Here is a 26,881-nt window from a genome sequence, read left to right on the forward strand (position 1 = left end):
GTGGAATATGATAGGATTCCCAAGTACATGCTCTATGGAGAGCTGGCTTCAGGCACCAGGCTGACTGGCAGACCAACTCTGTGCTCCAAAGATGTCTGTAAACATGATATGAAGGCTGGCAACATCAACTCCGCCATGTGGAGACAGACAGTCAGGTTGTGCATCCATAGCAGTGACCAGATGAGGAATGACTGCTGGGAGGAGTACAGAGAGAAGAAATACCCTGGTATCCGGGGGGCACAACTGGATGCCTTCATCTGTCCCAGCTGCAACAAAACATGTCTCTCCTATATTGGTCTCTACAGCCACAGCAGACTCTGCAACCTTCCAACAGTTTGACTTAACCCCCAAAGGCTCACTCCTCCATTGTCTCCCAAGACAGACGGATACCAACCAGTGACCAACCTATTGATAGTTATTCTCCAATATTTTAAAAATAACATTAATGTGCTTCACATGCCTCTGTACCATAGCTGCCAAGTTTTCCCTTTTCTCGCGAGGAAGCCTATTCAGCATAAGGGAAAATCCCTTTAAAAAAGGGATAACTTGGCAGCTATGCTCTGTCTACTCATCCAATACTAGCATTACTAGGAGGGGCCAGTTTATACAGTCAGCAAAGTGTTGTGGTAATGTTTTTTCGGAACGAAATAATTTCATGCTACAGGTCCCCCCCTTTGCATTTCCCCCTAAGAGAATCAGATGTAATGATTCTTGCAATAATGCTAACTACAGACACAGCCTTTTAAGAAAAAAGACGATATTGAAAGAGAGGAGACAAATTTGGGGCCGATGTACAGGCATTTAGCATAGAAAGTGTTAGAAGATGTGACCACCCTGACTGAGGCTGCTGGAGAAGAGGAACTTCTAACAGAGCAGATGATACCATCAAAAGGATGGGATGGGAGCCAGGCTAAAGAAGGGGCCATGAAAACCACAGATAAGCTTCGTTTCCTCTGAACTTGTTCCAAATCCTGGAAGGTGCTCTGCTGTTTTAGATAAATTGCTAATGCATGATGTGGAAAGAGAGAGACAGAGAACTGAGGGTGCATTTAGGGAAGAATATTTCTGCACTAATCTGGCTTGTTGGAAAATTGTGATCAGAGAAGATTTAAATGTGTGCTTGTTTTGGTTCAACCATATAGAGTCCTAGGTCACGAGGAAGACAGCATCTCTGTTCCTCAGGAATAGACTGGAATGAATTACATTGCACTGCAACACAGAAGTATCCTAAGTGTCTTAAGTGGATCATGTACCCTAGCATTTTTCAAAATGTCTGGCTTCGAGAAACTATTTCCATACTGTCTTTTTTGCCATAGCTAATGATATGGGATGGTAGGGGCTGTAGTCTAAAATGGAGGGCATCAGGTTGGGGAAGGCTGGCATAGTCAGTATTACTTCCTTCTTTTGCTTTTGTGCAAGTAGCTGCTGAGAATTTTCCTTTTATTCGCAGTATTCTCTGCCATTATATCAAGCAGCTATTGCTGGAACAGAGTCTAGGATGCTCAGGTGGAGTATTAAACAAAGGGTCCCAGAATCCAGGCTTTTTTGCCATCAGGGCCACAGTTTTGATACAGTCTTGCAGAGTGAACTTGATTCTTCAAGGCCACTGTGTATGGTGCAAAACATCTGAGTCAAAATGGCCTCCCCCCACTTCTCCACCTGATTTGGGGCTGGTGAAATTGAGGGGTGTGTTATGGAATATCTCTCCTAATGGCCCTTAATGAGGGCCATTAAGAACACAACAGAGGATCAAAGGGACTCTGTGTGAGATTGCAACGGGTGGGACCCCTTTCATTCTACTGATAAAGCTAGAGGTTATTGAAGCAATGAAAGGGAGGAATAAGTGTCTAGCAGAAAGCAGGAGGCAGAGTAATGGCTGGTGTCTGTTTGGATACAGGGCTGAGCCTATGGAGGAAGCAAGACTCTCTTGGAGTGTTAACATTGGGCACCCCCTCCATTGTAGGATCAGGTTGTATATATTTGTGAATAAACCATATATCATAAAGGTACCACAATCTGTGCTGTGCCTCATTTTCAAAAGGAAGCATGGGCACTAGATAAGCGCATGGAACCCCTGGAATCTCACAGAGTGAGATTGGAGTGGCATGCTACAATATATACACTTGTAACTCAGGATACTTTGTATATCTGATGAAGTAGACTAATATGGCTGCCCCTCTGGAAATGATACCACCAACTCTCCAGGAGCTCTTCATAATGATTTCATATTGGAATCCCAGTTAGTTTCAAACCTAAAAGGCACAACAAACAGGTTACACCTCTGATCCCCAATTTCCTCTAGAGCTGAAATGAAACGTTGCAGAATTAAAATTTGACTATTGCAACTTTTTAAAGAAGCAGCATTTAATTTTTAAGGAACTTAAATATTATTGATGAATTATTATAAGGCAACAATGTGAACTATTATTGTGCTGTGTGTGTGTTTATACACTTTGTTCCCCTTCTGTTCAGTATCATCCTTAACTAGGTTAATTAGGAAAATTGGGCAAAACATTGAACTAGGAAAATGCAAACTGACATTTGTGCAAACAAAATTTTGCTGTTGTTAAGAGTTTGTTGGGGCTGTTGGCTGTAACAATAAACTTCTGAACTGAGTTACTTGAAGGGGAGGCAGAATATAAATATAATAATAATAATAAATAATAGTAAATGCTTCACAGGTAACATGTATACTGTGAATATCCCTGGAGTTTCCCACTATGTGTGAAACATCTCCTACACACTTTTTTTTAAAAAAAAAACCCAATACTTACATTGTGGAAAGCTATGGGTCTTCTGTACGGGTTGCCCTGATTCCATACAACATATACTGTACATAAGAATGGGTTTATGCCTGCTAATTTCCATAGCACGTGAAATGGCCCTTAACTCCTGCCTGCTTTTTAACATGTGGATTGGCAGCCCTCATCTCAGTCACCTTCACAATTACCTTCTGAGGGTGGCTTGCTTAGCTTATTCCCTCTTTTCTTAACTTTTAAAAAGTAATTGCTGGTGGTTTTAGTAACTTCATTAGCACCATTCCCTTAAGACACACAGATGCAAATTACCCTGGCTTGCTGATTTAGAAGTGGCCAGTTCCTAACAATTTTCCTCATCTGTTCTCTTGTCAATAGCCCTATCGACAAGGCTGTACAGTAATTACTACGGTTACCTAGTTATCCTTTTGAAACCTCTCTGAGTATCTTGCCTATGGGGTTGTTGTGGGAGATGAGGGAACCCAATGCTGGGGGGAAAGCGGGTGTTATGAGTTCAGGGTTGTCACTCCCCTCAAAAGACCCAGAATTCTAGAAGCCGCTTCCAATGCACTGTTTTAGATTCACTTTTTAAAAAGGGAGTCTGTATGACTCCATATAAGCAGGCTTGACAGGTCATTGAGAATACTTTGTCAATATTGAATTAGCCTTTGCCATCTACCATCCCTGTCTTTGGATACTCATGCTGCCTTGGATACTCATGTTAAGCTGGTAGGAGAGACTCTAGGGAACTTCTGCAGAGGAGGGAATAGAAATATTGAGCTGCCTGAAAGAATTTGTCCTAGTGGAAGACCAAAGCATACCACTTGAGTTGACCATTGTGATTGCTAGGGGTATCACTTATTTTATCTTAATTTTTCAGCTGTCTCCTCTTATTAGCTGACTTTTGTGATACTTTCCTCTTTTCCCGGCTTTGTCTCTGGCCCTTTCTACGGTATATTTTTCTCCCACCTTTTGGGCTTTCTTTCTTTCTTTCTTTCTTTCTTTCTTTCTTTCTTTCTTTCTTTCTTTCTTTAGATGTCTTACAGTATAAAAGTACAAAGTAAACAATTCATATTGATGTGATAGTATGGTTTTTAAAAATATATTCAATTTATTATCATATCTTAGCTTTGCTAAGGAGTGCCCAATGGCTGAAAGTATGCCTGCTTTCAGAATATTCCTGTTTTGTCAGACAGGACATCCCTAAGTGGTTACTTTTTAAAGTAGAGCACCAAGGCTCACTTCTTCCTGAAAACTCTTCTCTCTCATCCGAGATATGTGGGGACTAGCTCCAGCTGCTTTCTTTGGCTGCTAGATGTTTTTTTCCTGAAGTGGTATAGATCCAGAGTCCTGATGATCCAGGTCCTGAGACTAAGACCTGGTGGACGGGGAATTGACTGTTTTTATTACTACTATGCACTCTTACAAATTTAATAATCTGGCTATTCCAGGCAGGGATGACTGCAGGGACCCAGCTTAACATTTTGAATGGGGAAACTACCTTAAATATGCAAAAATACTAGTATTTTTACATGCAAAATAACTGGGGCTATTATTGGTACAGTAAAATTGGGTGTATTTATTTTCTTCTTCTTAAATAATAAAAGAGCCATTTGCTTCCTACCCCTGCCTCCTCTCCCCTGGCAAGAGAAATAAAACAAAACCTCCCCCTGAGAGTTTTTGTAATGTTTATGGACTTAGTGTACACTTTGCTCTCATTTACCTTGCAAAATATAAAGAAAACAAAGATGCTTCTTTATTTTTTGAATACATGAACAAAAAAAGAAACCCTTCACAATATGCTTTGAGCGTGAGATGGGTTGAAATCCAAGTCCCCAAACAGCTTTGTTAACCCAAGGGGCATCTCCGAAGAGGATGGGAACAAAATAGCAGATCTGGACAAAGGGAAGGGTGGGGGTAGCTAATAAGATGGAGAACCTGCTTTGTGATAATTAGAATAAAATTGGGGCATTAGGAATGCTGGGGTCAGCTTCTGTTCGCACCAATCCGCCTTTCACCTTATAGAAAGAGCCCCGCGCCAGGTAATTAGGTCAAATCAATGATTATATATCTTAAGGCCAAGTGGAAGGGGCAGTAATTGTGATGAAATTTGTCTGTGGAGAGGGAAGCACAGGGTGGGGGGGGGGGTTGCTTGGGAGGTAACTTGTTTTTTAAAAAAGGTAACAAGTTCAAAGGGGAAATTAAGTTCAAGGTTCAGTTCCTGTTCACTTCTCATACTGAAAGAAAAAAATCAGGAGGCTAATATTTCTATCAAGCGTGTTGTTTTATTTGGAATTGGAGAGAGAAAGCGAGAGATCATATCAGTGACGCAAGGCAATTAAAACAGAGACAAGGGTCTCTAATTAGGTTTCTCCACCCCCTACCCCCACTGGGAAGGACAGAATAGGGAAAAAAGGTACAATGAATCTCTCTAGTTTCCCATTGGTTCATTCCTTCCATTCCAAGAACACCCAGTCGTCAGTGTGCAAATAAACCACATCTCTCTGCAAGATATGCCACTAATGTAGCTTGTTATACACAGGAACAATTTGCTTGTGGCTTTGTAAAAAAACCCCACACCAAACGGCTTCTTTAACAAGCAGATTGGTGGGGCTGTGGAACTACTTTCCATTTTTCATATGTGTATTTGTGTCTTAAGGAGGGTGGAAAAGATCTAGATCTGATCACCCAATATAAGAAATGGTTTTTATTATGTTTCCACTTCATCCCAGCCACAGTGTTACTGCCATTTCTCTGAGGCCCCTTGGGCATTATTTTGTCATTACTGCTGCCACTTTCCTCTTGCCATTGGCATTTAAAATATACCGCATATGCATATACAGTATGTTTTAAGTGGCTCTCCCAATGGGACAAATATAGTTGTATTGTATGTTCCAGATGCTATAAGATGGATGATGCCAGCTACAGATGTTGTACAACATAATGTTGGGTTTCTGTGAGATATCATTGGGTCTTACTACTGCCAAATTGGTGGGCAAGGCCCTGGGAGCTACCGTAGGTGTTGTGGGTAAGGCAGAGATAAAATAGGGTACAGAAGGTGAAGTGATAAAGATTGAAGGTTTCCGCTCCTCCAAAGAAGCTTCTAGTTCAAGATGCCATGATCTGGTCTGAGTAGATGGAATGTTCCTAGTCCTCTCCATAGGCTTGTTTGCCTTATTTTGCTGTTCGAGAGATTTCTTTGCTTATCTGATTGGTTACCATTAGGTATGCTGTTATTAGAACTTGGTGAAAGCAGATTCAGGTAGTGGATAGGGGTAGTTGCCTAAATGGACTGGAGACCAGACTACCAAAAGATGTTGGTGTATCCCCCTCACATCTGCCTCAACACAAAATATATCCCTGCCAGGTGCAGTATTTGAAAGAAGACCATTCAGGTTGCTCTCTAGATGGTCCCCTGTATAGGTGAATGTTCTGTCTGGTTTGAGCAAGAGAATTGCTTCTATACTGGGAATTTTTACTTGTAGTGTGTAAAAATCTTCCTCCTGATGCAGTGATTATAATTGCAAAAAGAAGAGCTGGGCCAGTGGGAGAATTCAAGTTGTCCCCTCTGGACTCCTCTTGTATGAGAGTAACCATGTTGATTCTACCTTAATCCAGATCTGGCCATGCAAGTTTAAAGGGATGATATCTAAGGGACATCTCCGTCTCAGGGTCAACTTCCCTTTTCAAATTTTTTGTCTGATAGGTAAGTCAATGCCATTGTTCTTAGATGTGTCTTTTTACTTGGAACATTGGATCCTGAACAGGAAGCTCCACCTGGATGAAACCACCTAAGAGATTTCTCCATGAGGTTCCACATTTTTTCAAATGTTTCTTTATTTCTTGTAATTCTGAAAAGGCATGCTGAGGGTGGGAAATTCTTTATGCATTTACCATACATTGACCCCAATGCCAGTTTTGGTAGTTTTTTTCCTTGTTGTTGGCAAAACTGTGACTGAAAGAACACAGGACCTATATCTTTTCAATGAACAAATGAGTCATGAGTGTTCTACTTTGAGCATAATTTGTGTTTAGGTTGTGTACCCAGTCCTGCAAGAGGGTGTTATAGTGAAGAGCCAGAGGTTGCCCTTGTCTCATTTTGCCTGTCAGTTCCATACAGCCAAATTAATGGATAAGAGTTTTTCTACCTACAAGAGTAGACTTAGGTTTCCCCTTTCTCCATCAAATCATTGAGGGAATTAGCTCTGGGCTTCCATACAGGGCATATGCTTTCCCCATTAGCATTTGAGAAACCATGATGGGTCATTTAAAACATGCACACAACTGGTTTCACATTGACTCTCATGCATATTTTGCAAGACAGCTGTTCCCAACTTTATGATAAATAGTACACTAGGCTCAGAAGCTCTGCTGGCAGTCAGTCCTCTTTTCTTTGATCTAAAGGTTGTTGGACTACAGGTGAATTCAGGCCTGTATATGTATCACTTGATAGCTACAATAACAAATGGTAGCTTGGATGCGCAAATAAGCCACCAAAAATTAAATGCTCACAAGCCAAGCTTCCATTGTCACCTGATATCAACCCAAACATAACACTTCAGTGACAGCAGTTTACTTATTCATTTGCAAAATCACTTCTTTGAATTACTGCTATAAAATACTCAGTTGAAAGACAAACCTACAGTATAGGAATTCAATGTAATTGACACTGTTATTAAAACAATTATGACTGGCTCTTTCACTGGAGCCAGTGTTCTCCAAATTGTCATTCTCAACTTTTGGTGCTTCAGTAAATAGGGTGCATTAATATTATACTTCACACATCTGGTTATCCATGAGCTTTGCATTTTTGTTACCCTTAGGCATCACCTTGTGCATTTTGTGCCTGTATATGGCAGCTAAGGTGTTTTCTATCAATGCTCGACATAATATACATAGGTCTGTGATACCTTAGAAGTCAACTGGTTTGTCTTTGAAACTACATACTCAGTAACTTCTCTTTGTAAAGGCTTTTTAGCTACCTGTATCTTCACTGTATAAAATAAAAGATTGGTGTCCATTTCCCTAATCTCCAGCATCCCACAATATTGAAAATAATCTAAATCTATATGACTTTTGACTTGATTATTGTAAATTGCAATAGAGCTGGAAACTTAATATAGAGGCAGTCATGGATTAGGGACAGAATTAAGAATTTGGAACAGGCAAAGAGTGGGTCTCATATTCAGTAAAATATATGCTGGCAAAATGTACTATAAGTTCACAGCCCGACCTTACTGCAATAATGATGACTACAGAGGGCATGTAAAGTTCAAAGTTCACCTTTTATTTTATGCCTTTTTTGTATAATTATTTCCACTCTCACCCTCAGTACAAGCTCCCCTTACTCTTGCCCATTCTATAGTCTTCTTTCAGAGTTTATAATAACATCTGTTCTATCTTGTTTAATTTTCTTTTTTAAGGACAACTATATTTCACAGCATCCAAAAATAACATCAGCTTTATCTTTGGTGTAATAGATTGGGTGGGGGGAAATGTGTGTGTGTAGGGGGTGGAATAGCAGTGTCAGTGTAGGGAAGGAGGGGGCGGTGGATCAGACAAGGTTCATGCTTTGTTTGCACGCCATAAAAAGTCTTCAGTTATCAGGTATTTAAACCCAAATCAGCAGTTCCATATCCGTAACCCGAGCCGAATGTTTCTCCACCTAATAGCCATGCCGCTGTCGTTTTGCACCGACTTGGGTGACACTCGATTTGTACTCTCTGACGGGAACAGATGGGCCTTCATTGTGAAACCCCGCCTGTATGCAAATGTGAACCTAGTTTCACCCGATCCCGAGGCCTGACCCGACCGTGTCTATGCATTTTACACAACACGCCTCAGCCTTGCTGGGGGGGGGGGGGAGTAGAGCAGATAAAAAATGGCTATCGGATAGTACCAGCGTCAGGTCAAGTTTACCATCCGTCTTTTCCATGGGACCAAGACGGCAACACAGTTATTTAGTTTCACCGTCTGATGTTTGCTGTAATAAGCTCTGATTTTCACCTGTTTCTGAACCCAACCTCTTACCCATGGGTTTTTTTTCCTTTGCAAAATTAAACAGCCTAGTACAATTGATTCCTTCATTTTCATCAACTCTGGGAGTATAAGAGTATGTGGGGAATGAGGTGCTGACTTCTTTTTAACCTTCTCCCAAACTGCTGCATTTTGAGCCTATCTCTTTTCCTCATTATTCATATATATTAATTTCTTCCCTCTGGAAGAAATGAGAAACCCCGTCTGTTCCAAGTCGGTAGCACCATGGAAATGGTTGGTTACACACACACACACACACACACACACACACACACACACACACACACACATGCATACACATGCACACTCCTCTGCACTTCCTTTCCCTTATTTTTCTTTTTCTTTTAAAAATTGTTAAAATAGAGAAAAATGATAATTGATGTCAAAATAAACAAGAAACGTTTTAGACATCAATTAACAGTTTTGCCTGTACACAGACGTTAGAGACTTGTGCCATAAATCTCGCCATTTAAACGCACAACCCTTCATTAGAGTGAAAATATGAACAGCTGTAATGTAATCGCACATTTATGCCAGCGACAGAGAGAAATCTGGCTGGGGTTGTCATTTTTCATGCTGATGAAGGGCTGCAAGCGGATTTGAGACATGGGTGATTCTAGAACTCTGGCAGGCATTCCTCACTCATTCACTTACACACACACACATACATACACACACACACACACACACCCTTACTGATCTCCTTGTGTGTAGCAAATTGGCAGCCTTTTCCTGCAGCATTTCCTATTTTACATTATTTTCTAGTTTGCCATAAAGCAAAATGATTTTTCCCCTTTCTAGTCCCCTAGCCCAGGAAGCCTTTGGGGACTGACCCCCTAAACTGTATTTTGGATAAATTGTTGTAATTCTTTCTGCCACCAACACACACCTGCTATTCAAGGATATATTTGTAGTCAAAGTCTGGAACCAGAATAAAAGAAACATTTATTTCAAATCACATAAAATCTGTTTTCTTTGGTAATCTTGCATCTTGCCTTTTGGTAGTCCGTATTAGAGGGTGAATGGAAAGATTGCACTTTTACTTTCAGGTTAATTTACTGCACAAAATATGTGGAGTAATTAAAAAAAACTAGGGGAAGTCTTTCTGTGAAGTTTTAATCTTCTCTTTTGTGGAAACTGCTTCATGTGATTAAACTATCTCAAATAATTCTTCATCAAAATGTATTATCTCAACTTACGAATGATTATTGCTTAATAGGAAACTCATAAGAACTCTTGAGAGAGAACAGGACCTGCATATGCATATCACTTTTTCTCTTCTCTTGCTGCATGTGTTAGTAATACAATGCGGCATGATGGTACCCCACAAAGTTATGCTGTTTGTGTGTGTGCATTAATACTGTGTCCAGGGCGGCTGTCTACCAGCTCCACCTAGTACGCTGGCTGAGACCCTACCTGGCTGCGCACTGTCTCGCCAGAGTGGTGCTCTGGTTATCTCACACTTGGACTACTGCAATGCACTCTATGTGGGGCTACCTTTGTAGGTGACTCTGGAACTACAACTAATCCAGAATGCAGCAGCTAGACTGGTGATTGGGAGCAGCTGCTGAGACCATATGACACCAGTCCTGAAAGACCTACATTTGCTCCCAATATGTTTCCGAGCACAATCCAATTCTTGGTGCTAACCTCTTTAAAGCCCTAAACGGCCTCGGCCCTGTATACCTGAAGAAGTGTCTCCACTCTCATCGTTCATCCCGGACACTGAGGTCCAGCACCGAGGGCCTTCTGGCAGTTCCCAAACTACAAGAAGTAAAGCTACAGGGAACCAGGCAGAGAGTCTTCTTGGTAGTGGTGACCACCCTTTGGAATACCCTCCCATCAGATGTCAAGGAGATGGATAATTATATATCTTTTAGGAGACATCTGAAGGCAACCCTGTATAGGGAAGCTTTTTAAGGTTTAATGTTTTACTATGTTTTTATATATGCTGGAAGCCTCCAAGAGTGGCTAAGGAAACCCAGTCAGATGGGTGGGGTACAAATAATAGTATTATTTTGTGGTAAGGACATTACCATACTGCTACAATGGTTTTATTCCCAGCTGCAGAATTATGAGTACACCTTAAAGGACGGAAAGCTGCATTTGTAACAAGAACATACACTTCCATGCTTTTATCTGGAGAATTGTGTATACTGCCTCAGACCATGTTCTGGGGAGCCTGAGTGTTTTCCCAAAGCTTATCGGGGTTCCACAAGGATCAGTAATGGCAAAGTCGCCTGAAAGTCTTTACCCATCATTACTTAACTTTCTCTAGAAATTGTAGCCAAAAGGAAATAGTGAGTATGCTTTAGGGCAAGGGTGGGGAGCCTCAGGCCTGGGTGCCAGATGTGGTCCTCTAAGCTTCTCTATCTGGTCCTCAGAATTCTCCTAACCCCACACCCCTCCCCAGCCCTGTTTTACGCTCTCCTGGAGTGTATTTGCCTGGCTGGAATGTGTCCTTGAACTCTGATAATGCCTTTTGCAGAGAGGTGAATGTGGTAGAAACTACTGTATAAAGGTAAAATACGCACTTATTATTTTGCTCTGCACACTGTTGTCTTTGCACTGCTCACCACTGGCATGTGACCACTGGAAGGGAATGTGACTCACAGGCTGCTTTAGGGTATGTTAGTTCACATGGGGTAGCGGAACATCCAGGATCCTTTGTAACATCCAGACATTCTTTGGTAGACAAGCCAATATATGAAGAGGTCCCTGAAGTTAAACCACTACTGGGGAAAAGGCATGTGATTCCATCAGCTTTCTCTCCTTTCTGAATGCCTTCTGCTGTCCTCAGATATCACGCACCCCACATAATAGTCTGCACATGTAAATCTGCTTCCATATGTTTACGGCATTTAATGGAAGAAAATGTTTATGCACAACTGCATTGGGACATTTGAGATAGCAATTTTAAGATAAAATGATATAGAGGCTCCAAAATCATTTGCACGAAGAATAAAACTCCCATTAGTAGATTTGCTGGAGGAAATGCAAAAAGTTCATTTGCTGAGGGGGCAGAGAATGCCCACTTCCAGTAATGAAACAATGTATGTGACACTAGGTGAGGTAAGTACAGGTAATCCACTCTATCTTAAAGGTAAAGGGACTCCTGACCATTAGGTCCAGTCGTGGACGACTCTGGGGTTGCGGCGCTCATCTCGATTTAGTGGTCGAGGGAGCTGGCGTACAGCTTCCAAGTCATGTGGCCAACATGACTAAGCCGCTTCTGGCGAACCAGAGCAGCGCATGGTAATGCCGTTTACCTTCCCGCCGGAGCGGTACCTATGTATCTACTTGCACTTTGACATGCTTTCGAACTGCTAGGTTGGCAGGAGCTGGGGCAGAGCAACGGGAGCTCACCCCGTCGCGGGGATTCGAACTGCCGACCTTCTGATCAGCAAACCCTAGGCTCTGTGGTTTAACCCACAGCGCCACCCGTGTCCTAGAAGCCCTCAAACAGGACATGAAAGCAATAGCCCTTTCCCACTATTGTTCCCTGGCAGTTAGTATGAGGGACATGCTGCCTTTGACACCTGGAGGTCCCTTGTAGCCACCCTGACTAGTAGTCATAGCCTTATCTGCCATATAGTTGTCTATTCTGTTTGTCTAATAAGATCTAACCAGACTGGGTGAGTCCAAGGGGTGGTAAATGCCTGCTTGTGGGAGATGGTACTGCTACTTGCCTTGAAAGAGGAAATATGAGCCTCTTCCTCAAGAGATCCTCCCTTGATCCTAAGACACTTGGCAGTAAGTTGTCAATCTCAACTTTTTAGGCCAGGTTGTCAAGATGGTGGTAGACTTCAGGTGTGCTTGGAGAAGGTGGATTATCTAGACCCCTTTCAATCTGGATTCAGGCTTGAGTTCAGTACTGAAACAGTCTTGGTCACCCTGGCTGATGACTGGTATAGGGAGGCAGGGGAGGAAGTGTGATCATGTTGCTTCTCTTTGCTCTCTCAGTGGCTGTTGATATACTCCTGGAGTGGCTCCATGGGTTGGGAGTTGGAGGCATCTTATTAGGGTGATTCAGCTCCTGTAAGACTGGCACCAGAGATGGGGATTGGGGACTTCTTCTGTCTGGCCCCTGGGCTTTTGGGCTATGGGACCCCACAGTGTTCATTCTTGACCTCCAACTTGAAAGGTCATCTGGGGATTTGAGGTGCAGTGTCATCAATGCTTTGATAGCATCCCACTCTACCTTTCTGTATAATCTGAATCAGGTGAGATTGTGCAGGTGTTAGACCAGTGCCTGGAAGCAAGAATTGGCTCAATCAGGACCAGTAAACTGAAGCTGAAACCTGACAAGACAGAGGTGCTGTTTGTGGACAGTTCTTGAATCCAGTTCTTGAACTATCATGTAGCTATCCCTGAACAGGAATTGGGATAGCAGCCTGTTTTGGATGGCGTTGCTCTTCTAAAGGTGCATGGTGATAGAGATGGGCAAATCTGTTCGTTTTGGTTTCTCTCAGTTTCTCATTTTTCCAGTCTTAAATTCAGTTCTCACATTTCCACATCAGTGTGTCCTCATGTCAATTCAATAGCATTTAGTGGGAATGTCTTAATACTGTACAGTATACATATTTTTATATGCACTTTGTCTATTATAGTCATTTTTGCAAAACATATTTCCCATAATATTTATATCTTCTCCAATACAGTGCATTTCTAAATATTGTTTTCATGAATATATGCATTTGTGCATACATTACTTGACTGGAGAACTGCATTGCAAAATTCTGAGAAGTGTGAATTTTGAAGGTTTGCTGTGTTTTGGTGTACATACTGTTTTGGAAAGTATGAATCAGGTAGATTGGCCTTTAAATGTAAACTGAATTTAATTTCTCCCTCACCCCTAACTACATGGGTGTATTCTTGGATCCAGCTTTGTCACTCAAGGCCTAGGTGACTTCCATGGCTAGAAGTGCTTTTTTCCAACTCCTGTTAGTTTGTCAGCTGCACGGAGAATGCCAGGCCACAGTGATCCATGCCCTGGTAATCTCCTGGTTTAACTACAGTAATGTGCTCCTCATGTAGCTGTCCCTGAACAGTGTGCAGGAGCTGCAGCTGGTCGAGAATGTAACTGCAAGAATTTTGAGTAAAGAGGAGCTTCACTGGTCACCTATTCATTACAAGGCCAAATTTAAGGTGTTGACTTTAGCATATATTACCCTAAAAGATTCAGGAGCGCCTCTCCCCACATCTGCCAACCTAGGCTTTGTGATCTGTAGGAGAAGCTCTTTTTGTGATCTTATCAGTGGATATGGCCTGTTTTGTGGTGGCTCTGAAGGTACCTCTTTCTTTTTCTCTCTCTCATGAATTTTGGGTTTCAGTGTAAAACACATCTTTTCAAACAGACATTTTGGGGATGTTAAGTTGCTGCTGAACTGTTTTAATGGTTAGATGCTATGTGTTATATCTTTTTTTAGTTTAATGTTCTTCAACTTTTGTCTGTCATTCATCACCCTTGGATCCTACAGGATGAAGGGTGATCTGAATGTACCTTAATTATACGGTATCATTATGTTGTCAAATATGATTGCTGACACGACATCACTGTAATTAGGAAAAAGAAGGCCAATATTTAAAAAATAGAATGGCACCAAAGCAACAGCTGACCGGGGCTGTGGACAGCTTTAGCCAATGAAGAATTAAGTTTGGGGGAGTTATTGGGAGAGGAAGGTATGTTTCAGGCCCCCTGAAAGCTCTTTTCATATTGAAAACGAATATTTGGTGCAGCCTTAGATAAGATGTCAACACATGCATTCTATTCCTTTAAAAACTCCCATGCAAGAACACTCAGTTATAAAAAAATTGAATTGTGCAACATTCTACAAATGTGCAAGTTTTACTTATTCTAGGTACGTTCAGGCATTTTCTGAAGATATAACATTCAAACTGGATAGGGGCAGGTGTGCATGTATGCCTTGCTTCCAACGTCCCTGTGCATACCTGTCCTATCCATGTGGTCTTCAAACGTCTTGTGTTAGCAAGGAAGGCCTACAGGAGGCTTTTACTTGGGCATGCTTGATTGCGAATAGAACTCTCTGGGTAATTGGGCACCCTGATAAAGCAGGGTCCCTGATTGCATTCAAGCAAATGTATGGAAAAGCCCACTGCTGGTCTTCCCTGGTCAACGTGGAAAGTTCAGGGCTGAGTTGCATGGTGATGTTGGATGACATGCATGACATGCATGCCTCTGCTTCTGTCCACAGACAAATGCCTACTTAGCATCAGTGGGGGTAAGAGGTCTATGCAGAACCCTGACTGTGTTTCTCCCCATCCCTTCACCAGATGTAGGTGTAAAATTATTCAGTCTTCGCTGCAGTAAGGCTAAAAACTGAATGGAAGTTAAAATTCTTTTTCTGAAGTTGCAAGTACAATCACCAAAACAAGAATAAATAGCCCTAACCAGCTACTTCATACATACAATTACCCTCTTGAGGTAATTTTGATCGGTTTTAGTATTTTATCTTTTGTATGTTTTGATGTACAGTTGTGAATTTTTATTGCTTTTCTTGGTTTAGCTCTTTGTAAACTGCTTTGAGGTTTTATACAATAAAGTAGTGTATAAATTTTATGAAATCGTCGTTGTCGTCGTCATCATCATCATCCTGCAGAGCCAAATTCAAACAGGGTGAAGAATTGGAGATCTTCAGAAGAAGATTGGACAACTATCTATTAACAAAACTTTCAGGTCATGGTTGGTGGGCCTGTGACTCTCCAGATTTACTTGGGTCTTTAGCACCCAGCAGCGCTAGTCAGCATGGTCAGTTTTCCATCCTTGGTTTAGGGCAAGGGTGGGGACCAATTTTGGCTTCATGGGCCATGTCTTTATCAGCATCTGCCTTGCAAGCCAAATTTTACAGGTTGGCAGGGCCACCCACCCACCTGTCAAAATCTTTTTCACTCTGATCTCAAAGTTGGGGGTAGGAGACTTGCAAATCTTTGTGAGTCCCCCCCCCCCCCCAAGATCAGAGAGAGGTTGGGATCTTAAAAGGGAAGGGGAGGAGACTTGGAAAGGTTTTTGCAATTCTTCCCAATTCCCATTTAAGTCCTCAATCTTTGGGGACTTAACAGGTGGGGGGGGCTTGTAATGGCTTTGGCAACCCTTGCCACCTTTAAGATCAGTACTCATGTATTCTTGTATGAGCAGCAGTGGCAGAAACAGGGTGAGTGAGAAGAGTCTCCCCCATCCTCTCTCCTGCTGCCTCCCACCCACTTGTAGGAGAAGTGCATGAGCTGCTTCAAAGAGTGCTTTTGGGAAGTGTTTTAAGCCAGCTCCTGGTCCTGTGTTTCAGCTGAAACAGGACCTGAAGCTGTCCTGTGCTTTTCTGAGTGGGTCGGGGTGGGGATTCCTCACCCATACCCTAGACCAGTGGTGACCAAACTTGGCCCCCCAGCTGTTTTGGGACTACAGTTCCCATCATCCCTGACCACTGGTCCTGTTAGCTAGGGATGGTGGAAGTCGTAGTCCAAAAACAGCTGGAGGGCCAAGTTTGGCCACCACTGGTCTAGGGTATAGCTGAGCCTTCCTTTGTAAAATGATCCATAATATTGAAGCTAATGCCGAAAGAGTCCTATGTTCCCTATAAGGAGCATAATTTTGTCTTTGCTTTTCCCAATCTTTGCTGGAGGTTCTTTGGTTTTCTGTATCTTCTGCATGCTGTTGGATTACACTTCCCATCATTCTTGATCATTGGCCCATGCTGCCTAATAGAACTCAAAACATCTGGAGGGCACCAGATTAGACTAAGGGGAGAGCCAACTGTGATTTACCTGTGTCTGGGCTGTAGGGCTGGGCTCACATGACTGAATGCTCTTCTATACCTTCCAATTTAAGAAATCACTTTATGTGGAAAATCAGATGTTGGGGAAGAATTCTAGTCTAGCTTTTGTAGGGACCTTTTCTTTTGTATGGAGGAGTATCCAGCCATGTGAATCTCCAACTGCAGAATGAAGGGACAAAGTCCAGATGTAGCAAGGATAGGTAACCTGTGGCACTCCAGATGTTGTCATGCTACACCTCCCATCATTCCGGACCACTGGCCATGGTGGCTGGGGCTGATGGTAGTTGGAGTCCAACAGCTTCTGAGAGGCACCAGGTTAGGGAAGGCCAGTGTGATGTAATGGTTAGAGCATTGGCCTTGGACCTGGGAGACTGGGGTTCGAATCCTCACTCAGTTATGAAGCTCACTGGGTGACCTTGGGCTCGTTATCATCTATTAACCTTACCTACCTCACAGCCTTGTTGTGAGGATGAAATGGAGAGGAGGACTCTGTTGTGGGGGCTGATATTGTGTTACTGTGGGGTGGGGGAAGAGGAGGGGGAAGATATGAAGACCTGTCTCATGCAAGTCGAGCTGGAATAGATGACCCTTTGGTTCTTTTCAGTTCCATAATTCTAGACCGTATCATTTCCCCCCAAATTACTTAAAAGCATCAAATAAAAGAATATATACTGCCATCTAGAAAAAAATGTGCTTATGGGGAAAGTTAGTGACAGGAATGCTGCGGTTGATCTGTGTTCTTTTTGGTTCAGTATTGCATTCTGGCTTACTGCACCGATGGATACGTTGTGGTCCATTTAGTCCTCAATGAAAATACACGGCGTTTATGGATCACAGTTGGACCCTCCCATTGTTATTGTCCCAGAGAACTTAGCCATGGCATATTTGCAGTTTGAAGCTAGAGGAAAGGGGTACAGGGAGCCATCTTGTGGCTGTTTTTGCATCCAGCAATTTAGTCTTATTGAAGGTTTTTTTGTGGGAGATTATGAAGGTTGGATATCAAGGAGAGAAAACAGCAATAGAGGACAGGGGGTGCACACCGGTTGGTTGGGGTGGAGAGTGTGCGTGGTGGGAGGGCGGGGTGGTGGTGAATCCAAATATAAATCAAAATGATCAGTCACTATAAACTGAGAGAAAATGGCATGGAGTATAAATAGGAGCTGGAACGACAAAAGAGATGGAGCTCCAGTTGTAAATACTCATTATCTTAATGTGACAGAATGTGAATTGCAAGGCCTCGGGAAATTACAAAAGATCAAGGGGGGAGACAAGGGGGGATTGGAATGATGCAACAATGTTTTAGATGTTTTTAACAAGTTGCGGTTGCATTTGCTCCTTGTAATCAGTTAAAGAAGAATCCTAGATACATAATTGGTGTTTCTGTTTTGTTTTTAAATAACAATCATACATGAGTTGATGTATTTAAATGCATTCCTACCCCCCTGTTCTAAAGCCAAATAGGAACATCCTGGGCTTTCCCCCTCCCCCATTCCCAGACATCTGGTTGCATAGACTTGTGTGTCAAACCACATGAGATCGGAATAGAATTTATCTAAATTTTATATGCATGGTTTGATGTAAATTGAAATATATCGTACAGCATACCCCTCCCTGCAGACATATTGGTTTTTCCATCGCTGCTTGAACTTTTAACCTCAGGGGTTTTGAGCCGGTCACACGCTGACCCGTCTGAACTCTGCTGGTACAAGCCAAGTCTAGAAGGCACGCTGGGCAGCCATGGCAACAGAAAGCAGCATACCCCCATCTTTCCCTCTGCCTTCCCTCATCCTCCTTTCCACTCCTCAAAATCCGAACACCAAATAGATTCTCAGACCTTCTTTAGACCACTTTGGAATTCCATGAGACAAAGCAGAGGAGGTTATGTTTAGCTCAGCTAAGATGGTCACTTTTGCCCACAGCTCTATTTTTCAGGAATAAGAGACATTTCTGTTATTCTCTGTGGCACTGTTTCTACATAATGCTTCCAGCATGCACATAACTTTGCACAGCTGTAGGAGAGGAGGATGCCTGAACTGAGACCTGCAGTTTTAAAGAGGGATGAGTTTCAAGCGTGAATTTATTAGAGCCTAGGTCATGGAACCTGTTCTGAATGCCAGAACTCAATACTGGGATTTGCAAATATTTTAAATTAGAGTTTATTTGGGCATGTGCAAAAACCCAATCCCCTCCCTCCTGCAAAGGTGAGCACAACATGTTCTTCCTTCCTTCAGTAGAATCACCATGCCATACTAAAAATGATGGGCAGGGAGTGGTGTAGTGGTTCAGGTTAGGGTGTTAACCTTGAAACCACTTGGTTGACAACTCACTTCAGCCATGAACTTGCTAGTGGCTATAATATTTTCTCAATTTGCAATAGGGTGATAATAATACAGATCTACATTACAAGGTTTTTGTAAGGATTACTGAGCTAATATATGTGACGTGCTTTGAACACTCAAAATGTCATGTACGTTTAAGGTTTTTATTATTTTTATTGCTGTTAAGATGTCATTTTTCAGTGGACTGACTTGTCATAGTGGAATAACTATGTGCTATGTGCGAACTCCATTTTTTAAATGAAGAGTCACTTTACGAGGGGGAAATTTAATGCAGAGAAAGAGTCAGGAGGATGCTGAAACTTTAGCTGGCCTGCTGTTTTGCTGCTCCCAGTGGCGGAGAGCAGGTGGGGTGGGGCTGGCGCGCATCCTGGGGGCGTGGTGTGCCGCCTGCGGGGGCATGGCACCAAGGGCAGGTGAGGGGGCAGCCGTGATGGCACCCCACTGGGATCGCGCTGCTGGGGGCAGTGCGCTCCCCCCGCGCTCCCCTTCCTTTGCCAATGGCCGCTCCAAACACATTTCCCCAAATCTGCTTTGGGGGCCAAATAACAGGAAAGGTCACTGGGGCATGAGATTTGGAATGAGGAAATGGCTGGCAGAAAATGGGTTAAACACCTTTCTCATGGCTACTTCTTCAGTTTCCTGTTCCCAAAGCAGATATTCACTTTCACTCACAATATGAAGATAGCCTTTTAGTGCAGGGAAGTGGTCATCAATCTTTTTGGGTCAGTGGACACATTTGGAATTTTGAGGAAGTGCCATGGGTGTAAGTCACAAAATAGCTTCCCTAGAGGTGTGGCATATTACAAAATATCTGCCATGCAGGGTGTAGCATAGCACAAAATGACTGTCCTGGGGGAATTGCATAAGACGAAGTGGCTGCTGTGGGAGGCGTGCCATAATAGCTGCCACATCTACAAGAGCAGAAAAAGAGACAGAACCAGAGTGCGCATGTTTAGACAGTGGCATAGTAATAGGGGGGTGGGGAGGCATGCCGCCCCGGGCAGCAGGCTGGACGGGGCTGACCACCTCCGACGGCCGCTGCCGCCATGGAGGAGAAGCCCCAACGCAAGTGAGACTGCCTCACTCCGTGGCTTGCTCGTGGGGTGCGCGCATTGCATGCCTCCTGTGTGCGCATGCGCCACACCGTGTGTGTCATGTGTCATGACGACAGACACCCTGCCCCCCAGCGGGGTCCCTTCGCGTTTGCCGCCCTGGGCAGCCAGGTGGCTAGCTACGCCGCTGCTCACAGAGAGAAGCTGTCTACGCCTCTCCTTTGTTCAGAACAGAGGGGAGGGTGCACGTCCAATCTAGGCATCCAATCAAATGTGCGCATGTTAATGGGGTGTGTTTAATGTTGGAGAGACTGAGCAGGAAGAGGAAGTATGTACTGTGGATATTTGAGGAGATATTTACTGAGACTTTTTGTGGCTGCTATAGGAAGGACTGGTGGGCACACTGACACCTATGGGTGCCACATTGTTGACCCTTGGTGTAGGAGAACACAAGCTTAGAACTACTCGGCATGGATGAATCTGTCAATTTTAGTTCTCTCAGTTTCTCATTTTCCAATTTTATGTTCAGTTTACCACCTCTATTTGGGATTTTTTTTAAAAAATGTTTGCATGAAAATTCATCAGCATCTTAGTATGTATTTCTTCTAATATACACATTTCAATTTAATTTCTCCTAATATAAACATTATTGTAATTAAGAATTGCTCTTATATAATTGCTGTTGTTGTTTTCATTATTATTGCTATTGTTATTATTAGTCTCATACAAATTGCCTCTAAAGTGACTTACAGTAAAGTAAGGTGTACAAAATTTTAAAATCAGTATACCCATCAACAATTAATAATAATAATAAAAGCCAGTCCCCACAGGACTAATATATAACATAAAAAAGAGCATCACAGTATCTGCACTGAGATAACTAACACATCATATTTTGTCAAATGCTTGCTAGAAGGGGTAGGTTTAACCTTGTGTTGTAAAGATGTTAATGTAAGCACTTGGGACTTATCCGCACTTCCACTTGTCCCTTTTTTTTTTTAATAAAGTATTGGTCTGAGCAGTTTTCTACTTGTTCCATGCTATCCAGGCATAGATCTGAGCAGTTTTGCCTTTGCCCCACTACTTTCCCCTGGAAAACCTGCTCTTTAGTGCTAAATCGGAGCAAACATCAATCTGGAGATAACCCAATTGAGGTTTGCTCTGATTTAGTGATAAACAGTGGTTTTCTCTGGGGGAAAGTGGCAGGGCATGTAGAAGTGGGGATGAGCATCACTGACAAGAGCATTCCATGCAGGAGTCACAACTGAAAAGGCTCTCTCCTTCATCTCAACCCTCTGAACTTTCTCAGAGGCGGCACCTAGAATAGGGCATCAGTTGATTTAGTGTAGGGTCATTTAGTGTCTTTCTTTGTGTTGTTTTTGCTAGTATATGCACATTAATCGACAATTTCTGCTAACAAACACATTTTTGTACAATTTTTTGTTGGAGAACTAGTTCACAAAGTTCAGAGATGTGCAGATTTTGAAGGACAGCTGCATTTCAGGTTGTGGGTTGTTTCAGGAAGTGCGAAAACAAGCGAACTGTGTCAAATTTCTCTACCATCTAAGAGCTGTGGATTAAAGCAGTTTAAACTGGATGCAGTTCTTTTAAAAAGTGGAAATTATAATATAACTTCTGAGGGCTGGTTCACAAATGCATAAACTTTGTTGGGTGATGCTCAGCTGAATGATTGACTTTCCTCCTCCAGTGGATAGTGGTTGTGGTTCTGTGAAAGCTCTCTGGTGTTTAACCTCTGATGTTTGTGTCATGTATTCCAATCAGCACTTAATACTTCAGTCATTCAATTATAGGGTGCATGTGTGAATTCACTTATGTACCCTTTTAAGCTTAAAGAGTGCCTCAAGTGAGCAAGATATGATTCAACACTAAAAAATAATGAAAAGCTGATTTCTGTGCGTTGTATCAATTAAATAGATCAAGCAAATTTGTAGGCAATTCCTTTGCTTGGAACACAACATATGCGTCTACTATTCATGGGAAAGGGAAAACAACTATGAAGCACCAGCCCTTGCCTAGTGGAAAGTCAGCCAAGCCCCTTTTGTTTTCTCAGGTTTCTCACACTTTCAGTCTTTGCAAACATAAGGACTAGAAACTTGCTTTTTTTTTTAAAAAAAAGGTAAGATTACAGGATACAGATAGCTGCCCAGTGTCATATTTTGTATGTTTGTTTATTATTTGATTGTCTAGACTGCCCTTCATCCAAGGGTTTTCAGGGCAGTATACAATATGTGCAATACACCTGTGGAATTCATACAGCCTGAAATGGGAAACATCTTTGGTAATTATTCAGGGCTGTAGCACTTTCCAGCATATAGAGAGTTTTATCATTCTTATCTATCCTGTCGTCACAAAAACCTTATGAAATAGACTAGGAGACATCAACTTTTACAAGGCTACCCAGTGAGCTTCATGGCTTAGCAGAGATTTAGACCTATGCCTCTCTCACATCCAAATCCAACAGGCACTCATTGGCACTCACTTGTGAGTCTTTAGCAGGTGCTGCCACCATAATTTTAATTTGTCTCAGAGAGCCACAAGAGTTACAAAAGGCTGCTTGCTTATTTATTCTTTCACAGAAAGAGAGGACCCAGTGCCTATATTTGGGGCATGTGGGGATTGTTCTGGGAACAAAACATTGATTTCCTATGCAGGACATTTCTGAGATTTTAAAATATAGCAGATTCATAAAGGTCATACAGGTCTCAGTAAGTTCTCTAAGTTAAGGGGTCCTCCCCCTTTTGAGGTCTAGAATTTTGTTTCTTTAAGAAGAACAACTGGAAACATGTATTTCCTGGAGTCTGAATTTAAGAAGATTGATCTCATTGAATACCCTTGAACCAGTTTCTGGTATGTCGTATCAACCCATGCTTAAATGAATATTTTCATGCTCTTAGAAATAACATACCTGGCATTTTCTAGATGGAGTAGAGGCTGTTGAGGTCCGCCTGTGTGCCTGTGTGTAAATGATCTCCATTTCAATATTGGTGGAGGAGTTAAAAGCCTCCCATCCCACACTCTTCTTTCACACTGAGCATCAAGCTCCCCCTTCCCTTCAATAAGTTAAGGAAAAACAAGTTAAGTAGCTGCCTGCTGCATATCTAAGCACATGTCTAGTTTGGCCCTTAGTTATTACTTAGGCCCTATTGATTTTTATGAAACCTAAGTGCAACTATAGGTCTGTTTGCAAAAACAGGAAAAGTGCATGAACTTAAGATCATACAAATGTCCCTTAGGGTGTAGTGTTCTCATTAAGAGTATCTGTTATCTTCACATAAAAATGTATGGTGTTAGTAGCTGCTGGTTTGGTTTTCACAATACTCATCAAAGACACAAGTCTCCCCCAAAAGTGAAACAATGCATGGAGCTGTTGTGCCAGGCAGGAGTTCACTGCTGCAAATGTAAGGTGTTTTTTTAATATAAAAAATGCATGTTCCTAAATGCTATATGCCTCCTATTTATCAAGTAGGATGCAGGTGCATGATAAGAAACACAGTCTTTGACGTGGTTCCTGGCAGCAGTGGTGGTGGGAACACTATTATTGTCATTTATGAAGGCACTGTAGAAGGCAATTTATATTTGAGAGGCCTCTGGTCTCCATATCCTTTACATCTTTCTTGAGTGCCAAAAAATCAAGGTTTTGTTACTCTGGTCTCACTGAGGTGCAGGTTCAAGTCTGTTTTCAGAGTTTAGGTTGAAGATATCCTGGGGTCGTCTCTGTTAAGCTTGAGAGCAAGAAGTTCTCATGGTTTAAAGCTGGCTTGTGTGAAGGCGGGATATGTTCATGGAAAGGATCTGTTTTTGAAAGAACCTGGAAGTGTGTTTGGGAAAACAAATGGCTCTTTTTGCCCCCTTTAGAAAAACGTGTAGGCCTTTCAAGTTCGGCACGAGGTCATTTGGGGGGCAGTCTGGGTGAGTTTACAATTAATCTACAAACTCCCAAGACCAGGGGCATGGGGGGGGGGCGGGGAGGAACGTGGGGAGAAATAATGAGGGGGAAAATATACTTCTTGAGTTTATACATCTTTTGTTTGTAACTTGGCACACACTTTTCCATGGGTTTTGTTTCTTGCTCATTCCCAAAGAATATTTAGCAGGAGACTTCTGTAAAACATGGTAATGTGTCCAGCTTATTTATCCCCAAAAGCAATAAGCAATAGACAAGGCTTCATAAACACCAGTTATAGAATGCAACATCAGTTTTTATGTTTCTCCTAAATACTGCAGCCTAAACAACAACAACAAATTGATGATAATAATATCCAATTAATATTATGTTTCAAATCATTCAAAACATTGCCTGTATGTTATCTCGGCATTCCTTACAATAACCCCATAAGGTAGGTGAGAGTTATTAAATCCATATTGTTGATGAACTGCTGAGGCTGGAAGGTTGTAGCTTGTCACAGATCATCTAGTAAGTTGGGGGTGAGAGGTGGTAAAATGAATTCTGTACAATTCAAAAGCTTGTTTTTTAATTGATTGGGCTAATATTTATTTGCAAGCAAGTATGAGGAACCTGCAATGGGACGCAGGTGGCGCTGTGGGTTAAACCACTTAGCCTAGCGCTTGCTGATCAGAAGGTCGGCGGTTTGAATCCCCGCGACGGGGTGAGGTCCCGTTGCTCGGTCCCAGCTCCTGCCAACCTAGCAGTTCGAAAGCACGTCAAAGTGCAAGTAGATAAATAGGTACCGCTACAGCGGGAAGGTAAACGGCGTTTCTGTGTGCTGCTCTGGTTCGCCAGAAGCAGCTTTGTCATGCTGGCCACATGACCTGGAAGCTGTACGCCGGCTCCCTCGGCCAATATTGCAAGATGAGCACCGCAACCCCAGAGTCGGTCATGACTGGACCTAATGGTCAGGGGTCCCTTTACCTTTACCTATGGGGAACCTGCAGATCCCTAGATGTTGCTACAGTCCCATCATACTTGTGTATTTGCCTATGCTAGCTGGGGTTCACAGGAGTTAGAGTCCAACAACACCTGGAGAGCCAGAAGTTCCCTACTCTGATTTATAGTATTTCTAGTCTGCTCTATAACAGAGTACTCAGGTGGCTCTCAGGTCAAGAAATAAGAATTAAAATGTAATAGAAGCCTAATACAGCATAAAAGGTGCCAAGTGACTTCTTTAGGGAGGCCACACTAATAGCCAAGGTGCTACCATAGGAAAAGGCTTTTATTCCTCTAGGACACTTGAAGAAGAGCCCCTGAAGAAGAGCTCAAGATCTGGCTAGGTTGCTGAGGAAAGAGGTTTGCTGAGCCAAAGTTGTTAAACAGCCTTAAAAGTCAAAACCCAGCACCTTGAATTGGGTTTGGAAATGGAGGGGGCAATGAAGATGACAGAGCACTGTTGTGATCTACTCATGTCACCCAGGTAGTAGTCTCACAGTCATATTTTGAACTTACTGAAGCTTCTGAACCATTTTCAAAGGCAGACCTGTCAATGCAACTGGCAATGGACGCTGTTGCCTTTCCTTCCTTTTGTGCCTCGTCTAGTAGCAAAGGTGGATCACTGAGCACTCGAGACTAGACTGTGAACTTGATGCTTTAGAGCAGAGGTCGGCAACCTAAGGTGCATGGGCCACAAGTGGCCCATGGCGGTTGTTTAACTGGCCCATGAGCCACCCCCAAACTGAGCTGCCTGCTCGGTGAGTCCCTGCACGCTGCGCTAAACCGGCACGGCGCGGGGACTCGCTTCCATGGTGCCGGAAAGCATGTCTGCGCATGCACAGATGCAGAAAATCACGCCTGCCCAGGCGCCGGAAATTGTGTCTATGCAGACGCAGACACCGGAAATCGCAGGCACATGCATGCTCTGGCCCACAGAGGGATCTCCGGTGGAGTGAACCGGCCCAGGCGAGGTAAACCTTGTCGACCCCTGCTTTAGAGGGAGTGAACCCCCTCTAGAACAGGTTGAACACCACCTGAGCAGATGAACCAACTACTAATAGTAGTTCAGTTTTATCTCGACTGAGTTTCACATTTATTGGCTCTCATCCAGTTCATTACCATGTCTAGGCACTGATGTAACAATCAGATTATCTCACTTTCATTTTATGCAAAGGAGTAGAAATAAACATTAGCCTAATAATATATTAATCTCTTTCATTTCATTAGAGCTTGTGCAGGAGAACACCTGCTGGGTTGTCGCCCTTTCGTTAGTCTTCCATTCTGCTGCCCTTGGCGGCACCCAAACAGCACTACCTGGGGGCAGTCACCTCACCTTGCCTCATGATAAAGCCACTTATGGGGAAGGACCGTAGCTCATTAGTAGAGCACATGATTTGCATACCAAAGGTCTCAGGTGTAATCTCTGGTTTCTCCAGGTAGGCTAACAAAGATTCTTGCCTGAAAGCTTAGAGAGCCATCGCTAGTCATTGTAAACAGCTTCCTGTGTTCCAGGGCTCTTCTCTGATCCTGTAACTTTTCAATCATGGCAAATAAAACTCTTTCTAGTATTGAATGGTTCTGAAATTGCTGAGCGAGACTTTTGTGTGTGGGGAGGGGGGGTCGTTTTGAAGAGGAAGCAAAGATGCAATTTTGTAGGATGGTTTTATATCAGTTTCTCAATTTTACTCCAACTGGAGTGTTATAAAACCTTTACTCATATTTAGAAGCTATCTGTCCTCTTCCTATGGCATCTGGGAACTAATTGAAACAAAATATCTCTGAAAAGTCTGTTGGTGTTTGTAAAGGTTTTTTTTTTTTAAGAAACAAAAAAAGTCTAGAGTTTTGCATCATTTTCTTTGCTGTTTTGCAAAGCCATCTTGAATTGTGAAAAACAATGCAATTAATTTTCTCCCAGTGCAATCATGCATAGATTTAATAAGCATCCAAAGGTGGGATCCATCTGTAACGTATGCGCTGCATGCTAAATTACTTTGCTTCTGCT

The 26,881-nt window shown here is 42.6% G+C and overlaps 1 protein-coding gene across 3 annotated transcripts in view; it reads left to right on the plus strand.

The window, feature by feature from the left end:
- Window positions 1-26,881, plus strand: part of SKAP1 (src kinase associated phosphoprotein 1) — a 295,737-nt gene that overhangs the window by 63,167 nt on the left and 205,689 nt on the right. The window lies entirely within an intron of this gene.

This window comes from Zootoca vivipara, chromosome 12, assembly GCF_965207765.1.
Source record: "Zootoca vivipara chromosome 12, rZooViv2.hap1.1, whole genome shotgun sequence".
Taxonomy (NCBI): Eukaryota; Metazoa; Chordata; class Lepidosauria; order Squamata; family Lacertidae; genus Zootoca; species Zootoca vivipara.